Below are 9,086 nucleotides of genomic sequence, written 5' to 3' on the forward strand. Positions count from 1 at the left end.
GGTGTTGGAGTAATTTCTGTTTTATATTTTTTCATTGATTTCTATTTTCAGTCTATTATGATCTGATAGAACACGAGGCAGTATCTCTATTTTTTGCCTTTCCTAAGGGCTGCTTTGTGGCATAACATATGGTCTATTTTTGAGAAGGTTCCATGTGCTGCTGAGAAGAAAGTAATCCGCTCATTGATGGATGGAATGTTCAATATATGTCTATTAAGTCTTCATTATTGATCGTGTTATTGAGTTCTATGGTTTCTTTGTTTGGTTTTTGTTTGGAAGATCTATCTAGTGGTGACAGCAGTGCATTAGAATCACCCAGAATTATTGAGTTGTTGTCTATGTGATTCTTGAAATTGAGAAGGATTTGTTTGATGTACAGGGATGCACCATTGTTTGGGGCATAAATATTTACTATCATTATGTCTTCCTGATTTATGGTTCCCTTAAGCAATATGAAATGTCCTTCTTTATTCCTTCTGACTAACTTTGGCTTGAAGTCCACTTTATCTGATATAAAGATGGAAATACCCACTTTTTTACTGAGTCCATGTGTGTGGTAGGTTTTTTCCCATCCTTTCACATTTAGTCTGTGGATGTCTTTTTCTATGAGATGAGACTCTTGCAGGCAGCATATTGTTGGGTCTTTCTTTTTAATCCATTATGCCAATCTATGTCTTTTGATTGATGAGTTTGGGCCATTAACATTCAGGGTTATATTGAGATATGATTTGTATTCCCAGTCATTTGGCTTATTTTTGGTTTTTAAGTTGGCTTTGTTTCCCCTTTGAGTGGTTTTTCTCTAAGGTAGTTCCTCCCTTTGCTGACCTCCATTGTTGTTTTTCATTTCCTCCTCATGGAATATTTTGTTGAGAACATTCGGTAGCGCAGGCTTTCTATTTGTAAATTCTTTTAACTTTTGTTTATCATGGAAGGATTTTATTTCATCTTCAAATCTGAAGGTTAGTTTAGCTGGGTATAGGATTCTTGGTTGGCAACCATGTTCTTTCAGAGCTTGAAATATGTTGGTCCAGGACTTTCTAGCTTTTAGAGTCTGGGTTGAGAAGTCTGCTGCTATCCTTATTGGTCTCCCCCTATATGTAATCTGATGCTTTTCTCTCACGGCCTTCAAAATCCTATCTTTATTTTGAATGTTAGGCATTTTCATTATAATGTGCCTTGGTGTGGATCTGTTGTGATTTTGTGCATTTGGTGTTCTGTCAGCGTCTTGTATTTGATTTTCCATTTCACTCTTCAGGTTTGGGAAATTTTCTGATATTATTTCATTGAATAGGTTGTTCATTCCTTTGGTTTGGATCTCTGTGCCTTCCCCAATCCCAATAATTCTTAAATTTGGTCTTTTTATGATGTCCCATAGTTCTTGGAGATTCTGTTCATGATTTCTTACCATCTTCTCTGGGAAACTTTATTATCAAGATTAAATATTTTGTCTTCATTGTCTGAGGTTCTGTCTTTCAAGTGGTCTAATCTTTTGGTGATGCTTTCCATTGAGTTTTTTATTTGGTTTATTGTTTCCTTCATTTCAAGGATTTCCATTTTTTTTTTTTTTTTGAGAATCTCTATCTCTTTGTTGAAATGATCTTTTACTTTCTGCACTTGCTCTTTCAGCTTATTGGTATTATCATTCATTGCCTGCATTTGTTCTCTTATCTCATCCTTTGCTTCGTGAATCATCTTAATCATGTATAATCTGAAGTTCTTTTCTGACATTTCTTCTAACATACTGTCATTGGATAATATTAATATAGTATCTAGATTTGTTTGGATCATTTTCTTCCCTTGTTTTTCCATGTTATTCATGTATCTTACCCTCTAGCAGTGCAAATCTGGGGTATTGCAGATTTCCCCCTATAGGCTTATAGTGGCCGTATAGTTTTCCAAAACCCTTTCTTTAAGGGGAGATCAATATTAGCAGTCCCCAATTCAGACACTATGCAATCCTAGACCAAATAGCCCCTATGACGACAATAATAAAATTGTCATAACAAACAGAATGAGTTCAAATATTATCTTCAGTAAAACAAACAGATTTGCAATAAGGTCTGCAGTTTCAAATGGAGGACAAAGAGGATGCAGAGGGATGTAGAATGTGGCTAATAGGATAAGACAAGAATATACAGAAGTTCTAGATAATAGAAAAGGTGAGAGTGTAATTAAAAGAAATTGGATGTTAGCATGCAAAAAAGGGAGAAAGAGACTGCTTGGGAACAGATAAACAAAAGGAAAAGAGAGCAAGAAAAGTAAAGAAATAAAAACTTAAATTTTTTCAATAAGGAGATAAAAGAAAATCTACAGCATAACAGTCATATAGTAATGAAACCTCCCAGAGTTCAGTAAGCCTGATGCATGAGAAGTACCTGACAATGAGCTTCAAGCCTCTAGCAGGCATCTCAGGATGGGTTTTTCCCCACCTGAAGATTGGAGCGATGGCTTCCAGGATATCCAATATGGCTGCTCTGGCTTTGAAATGTGTTGGCAAATGGGGAGCTGCAGCTCAGGATGTGTCCGTGGTCAGCAGGAGTTCCTGGAGGCGGGATGTGGTTGGTCAGGCACGGGTCCTAGAGGTCAAGTGTGTTTGGTGTGGTTGTGGAATCCTGGAGGCCGGGTGCAATCAGTTGGTCTGGGGTCCCGGTGATAGGGCGCAGTCAGTTGGTCTGGGGGTCCTGGCAGCGGCAGGGAGCAGTCAGTTGATGTGAGGGCCCCAGAGGCAGGGAGTGATCGTTCGGGTTGAGGGATCCTGGAGACGGGACTCAGTCAGTCCAGCCAGGGATCCTACAGGGCCTGGCTTTTGTCTCAAAATGGTGACAGCCACATGTAATCAAACCTGCAGGTACTGTAACAGTAAACTTCCAGGCAATAACAGGCAGCTGGTGCTCCACTGGTGGTCGGCAATCAGTTTGCTGACTGTTGTCGGATGATCAGGAGCTGAACCTTGTGCTTTGGGTGATGGATAGGTGTAAGGCAGGCGATGGACAGGCGAGAGGCAGGCAAATCGTGGATGATAGGTGCCTGACGGTGAGCAATCTGCACTCAAAAAAGGCTTCAATATGCTGGCAGACCTGCAGGTGATCACAGCAGACAAATGGGGGTAAACACCTGGGGATCGATAAGCAGCAAAAACTGCCTTACCAAGAAATAGATATCCTCTGCTTGATACCAGAGTTATGGAGCGACAAGGAACACAGCCTCCCTCTAGTCCACCATCTTGGATCCCAATATTTCCTTTTTTGACACAAATTTTAGTAATCTGAGTTTTCTCTTTTCCCTTTTGTTAGCATGGCTCAGGGTTTATCAATTTTATTTATTTTTTCAAAGAACAAACTTTTGGTTTTGTCTATTTTTGAAATGTTTCTTTCATTTCAATTTCATTGATTTCAGCTCTGAATTTAATTATTTTCAGCCTTCTTTTGGTATTAATATGTTTTTCTTTTTCTAGGACTTTGAGATGTAATGTTAGGTTGTTTATTCATTGACTTTCTATTCTTTTAATGAATGAGGTCAGTGCAATGAACTTTCCTCTTAGCACTGCCTTCATATCATCCCAGAGATTTTTGATATGTGGTGTCACTATTCTTATTTACATCTAAGTAATTTTTTATTTCATCAGTGATTTCTTCTACTATCCATTCATTACTCAAAACATATAATTTAATCTCCATGTGTTAGAGTAGGTTCTATTTTTATTTCATCATTAATTTTTAATTTCATTTCATTATGATCCAATGAACGAAGGGTATTATTTCTATTTTTTTGTATTAGTGAAGAGTTGCTCTGTGGCATAAGATATGATCTATTTTAGAACATATTAATGTGCTGAGAAGAAAGTATATTCACTTATTGATGGTTGAAATATTCTATATATGTTTATTAAGTCTACATTAATTATATTATTTAGTTCTATAGTTTCTTTGTTTATTTTTGTTTGGAAGATCCATCCAGTAGTGAGAAGGTGTGGTAAAGTCACCTAGTATTATAGCATTGTGGTCTGTATGATTCTTAAAATTGAAAATGGTTTCTTTGATATACATAATGCTCCATTGTTTGAATCATAAATATTTATGATTCTTATGTCTGGATGATGTGTCATTCCCTTAAGCAGTATGAAGTAAACTTCTTTGTCCCTTCTGATTGCTTTGGCTTGAAGACTACTTTATCTGATATGATAGTGGACACCCCTGCTTGTATATGCAATCCATATAAGTGATATATTTTTTGTATCCTTTCACTTTCAGGTCTATGGATGTCTTTGTTTTTGAGGTGAGTGTCTTGGAAACACCATATTTTTGTGTCTTGTTTTTTAATCCAGTCTACTTGTCTGTCTTTTTTGACTGATGAGTTTAGGCCATTAACATCATTATTGAGATATAATTTGTATTTCCAGTCTTTTTGGTTTATTTCTGGTTTTTAATTTGACATAGTTTCTCCTTTGATTGACTATTGCTTTAGTGTAGTTCCTCCTTTTTCTGGTTTTTACTTTTTTTCCCATTATATCTTAATGGAGTATTTAGTTGACATTGTTCTGTAGTTCAGGTTTTCTAGTTATGAATTTTTTAGTTTTTGTTTATCCTGGAAGGATTTTATTTCATCTTCTTATCTGAATCTTAATTTTTCTGGATATATAATTCTTGGTTGGCATCCATTTTCTTTCAGAGCTTGGTATATGCTGTTCCAGGACATCCTAGCTTTCAGGGTCTGGGTTGAGAAATCTGCTGAGATCTGAATCCGTTTCCCCCTATATGCAATTTGATATTTTTCTCTCACAGTCTTTAAAATTATATCCTTATTCAGTATGTGAGTCATCCTCATTATAATGTGTGTTGGTGTGGGTCTTTTTGGGGCTATGCCATGCGGACTGTGCCGGGATGGTGCCTGGCAGCCAGCCAGAGGTTGCTTTGATCACATTGGCGGTGAGGAGGTTGACTAATATAAGCACACCCAGGTGATTTGTCATTGGCCATATCCAATTAAATCCACACACACAGCACGTGCACAGGTGTTCCCGAGTGCTCCTGATGGTGCCTGCTCATTTTGACCTTTACCATGATTGGGCAGCTAGCGCCTCGCCTAATCTTTGCATAATTGGTGTCAACCCTACCCTTCACCTCCTGGAGGGGATATAAGCCGGCTCTCCTCGAGCACCGGGGTTGGAGGTTCTAGGCCCCAGGTTCGAGGTTGGAGGTTCCAGTTCCCGGGTTTCCTGATTCATCAATAAACCATTCCAAATTCAAGAGCCTCGCTACTCTTTGGTTGCCCGCGCCAAATTGACTCCGCTGGATGGCATCAAATGGTGGCCCATACGGGAATTTTGAGTTCGTCTCCCCCCCCCCACCCCCCCCCCGAGAACTCAAACGGTGAGTAGCGAGGTAAGCTGCAGCCCCTATCTCTAAGGCAGTTAGATGCTCAAGATAGCTGGCCAGGTAGTGAAGTGTGAAAGTGCATGTATTTTGTGTTGTTTGTGTGTTTGTCAAATTCAAGAGTCTTGCTCTAAGCAGGGAGGTAAGCTGAGGCCCTGTCTCTCTCTAAGGCAGTTAGGCACTCAGGATAGCTGGCCAAGTGATGAAATACAAAGAGGATGATAAAGGAGCTCCAGAGTGCATGTATTTAGTGTTGTTTGTGTATTTGTACTACTGTTAGTGTGGTTTTTGTTTGTCCTGTATCAAACTTATTTAGTAGTAAAAGATGGGTTTGGAAATATCATGAAATCAGTCTGAAGAGATGATTCAAAAAGGAGGCATAAAAAATATATTACAAGAGGGAGGCTCTGAGGAGGAAGGAGATACTGGGGAGGAACTAGAAAATAGGCAAGTTAACACTGCAGAGTTGCTAAAAGGCAGGAAAGATCATGAGATAATTACCCCCTCAGTTCCCCCTTATGATAAAAGGTGGGAGGACCCAACATTTTGTGGGCACTCTTGTCAGCCTTGTTGTGGTGGAGTCCCAAGTGATACCAGGGATCGCTGGGACCCTGTGGAAGGCCCATTAAGACTGTCCTGCCCGGTCTTGGCGGATGGTTAGGGGCAGTGACTTCATCAGGCCCTAGAATTTAAAACAGTAAAAAATCTTAAAGAGGCAGTTGCTACCTATGGGCCCCAAGCTCCGTTTACTGTGAGTATGGTGGAATCCATTGCAACACTTAATCTGACTCCTAGTGATTGGGCGAGTATGTGTTGAGCAGTTTTGCATGGTGGACAATATTTAATGTGGAAAGTAACCAATCAAGAGCTCTGTGCAGAGATGGCTCGTAGAAGTGCAGCTGCAGGTTTCCATCAACGAAACCTAGATATGTTGCTGGGACAAGGACCATAGGCTGAACAACAGCAACAAATTACATATGATCCAGTGGTCACTCTTCAGGTAGCTACCGCCGCTGTTAAAGCGTGGAAACATTACAAGGTTGTGGGGACTTGCAAGGGCAATTATCCAAGGTCATACGGGGCTCAAATGAACCATATGCAGACTTTGTAGACTGTCTGTTACAAACAGCAGGCAGAGTGTTTGGGGATTCAGAGCAAGCAATGCCTTTAATAAAACAGTTAGCATGTGAACAAGCTAATAAATGGTGCAGGGAAGCAATTAGGGTATGGAAAAATAAGGATCTCAATACCTATTTAAAAATATGCAGAGATATTTATGAGTCAGCTATACAGGGTCAAGTACTAGCAGCTGCTGTCAGTCAAGGAGTAGCTCAAGCTATGAGGGCCAAACCCAAAAGCTGTTTTTCATGTGAACAACCAGGGCATTTTAAAAGGGATTGTCCAAACCCAAGTCATAGTATTATACAAAAAAATACCCGGAGTATGTCCAAAATGTAAAAAAGGAAAACATTGGGCAAATGAGTATAAATTTGTAGTTGACATTAAAGGAAAACCACTTCCAAAAAATGAGATGAGGGGGCCTCAGGCTTGGGCCCCACAAATATTTGGAGCCCTGAAGGAAAGATAGCCAGCAGCGGATCCCATCAGAATGATCCCTTGAACCCATTATCCATTAATTCCCTCATCAGACATACAACAGGAAGCGCAGGATTGGACCTCTGTGCTGCCGCCAGAATAGTATTAACTCCAGAAATGGGGTTCAATTAATACCTACAGGTATCTATGGACCTCTTAAATCGGGGACAGAAGGTTTACTATTAGGGTGCAGTTCTGCTGCCCTAAGAGGACTCCATATAACACTGGGAGTAATTGATCCAGATTATGAGGGAGAGATAAAAATAATGGTCAGTTCCCCAAAAGGTATTTCTCTTATAAATCAGGGGGATAAAATAGCACAAATACTGGTGATACCCAGTGAACATGACAAATATTTAGCAAAAAAGAATAAAAGAAATAAATCAGGGTTTGAATCCACGGGGGAACCTATGACCATGCTTGCCTTAGATCTAAACACTCGCCCCATGTATACTATAAGAATAAATGACAAGGAATTAAGTGGGTTATTAGACACTGGAGCTTATCTTAGTATCATAACATTGACCCAATGGCCAAAAGATTGGCCTCTTCAAAAGGCTGACCAGACCTTATGAGGTTTGGGGGTTGCCTCAAACCCACCCTGGAGTGCACAGTTATTGAAATGGACAGATACAGAAGGAAATTAAGACATAGAACCCTATGTCTTAAGAGATTTACACATTAATTTATGGGGGAGAGACATATTAAGACAATTACAGATCAAGTTGACTAATGAACATACGCATATTAACCTGATAGCTTGTAATATCTTGGTGAACCAGGGATCTATACCTGGAAAAGGACTGGGAGCACATTCATAGGGAATAACTGGACTCATCCAAGCCATGAGGAGGAGTAATAAAGAGGGACTGGGTTTTCAGAGGGGGCCACTGAGCCAATAAAAATTACATGAAAATCACAAAAGACTGTTTGGATACCTCAGTGGCCCCTCAATGTTCAAAAGTTATAAGCAGCCAGGGAGTTAGTAAACAACAACTGGCCTTAGGCCATCTACAACCTTCTATGTCTCCATTCAATACACCTATCTTTATAATTAAAAAGAAATCAGGAAAGTGGCAACTCCTCCAAGATCTTAGAGCAATTAATAATCAAATGGTAATAATGGGAGCAGCTCAATCCGGCCTCCCTCAATTGTCTGCTATTCCAAAGGATTGGAGAATTATAGTTTTAGACATAAAAGATTGCTTCTTTTCTATACCACTTCATAAGGAAGATACCTGCAGATTTGCTTTTACTGTACCAGCTACTAACCACGAAGGACCTGATCAAAGATATGAATGGACAGTATTGCCACAAGGTTTGGCCAATAGCCCCACTATGTGTCAGGTCTATGTAGACAAAGCTTTACAACCTATTAGAAAATCTGATAAAGACCTAATGATCTATCATTATATGGATGATGTCTTATTAGCTTATCCTGATCAAGACAAACTTTTTAGAGTATATGATCAAAAATCTTCTTTGATTCGGACTAGACATAGCAGAGGATAAATTATAGAGTTCTTGCCCCATTACCTATCTTGGTGCCATTATTGACAAAATCTTAATACGACCTCAAAAGGTTAACTTTAGGATGGATAGATTAAAAACTATAAACGATTTCCAGAAACTTTTGGGAGATATAAACTGGGTAAGACCATATTTAAAATTAACAACTGAAGGCCTTGGACCATTATTTGATATTCTTAAGAGAAGTGGTGATCCTGCCTCAACCCGGGAAATTACCACAGAAGCTAGAAAAGCATTGTGTAAGGTAGAAGATGCCATTACTAAGGCACATTTAGATTGGGTAGATATAACTAAGCCTATATTACTGATAATCATAGCCACCATAGGAAGTCCTACAGGAGTGTTCTGGCAACAAGGACCTATTTACTGGGTCCATCTTCACTATAGCCAAAAGATAACTCTAGCGAGTTATCCAGAATTAGAGGGAAAGTTAATAAAAAGGCAATAACTAATGCTATAGGAATTCTTGGCATTGTTCCAAAAAACATTATCACTCCTTATAAACCAGAAACTATAATTGAGTTCGCACAAGAATCAGAAGTATGGGCTACCATTATATGTAATTATAATCCAAATTTTAATAACCAC

This window comes from Sciurus vulgaris (genome assembly GCF_902686455.1).
Source record: "Sciurus vulgaris genome assembly, chromosome: 10".
Taxonomy (NCBI): Eukaryota; Metazoa; Chordata; class Mammalia; order Rodentia; family Sciuridae; genus Sciurus; species Sciurus vulgaris.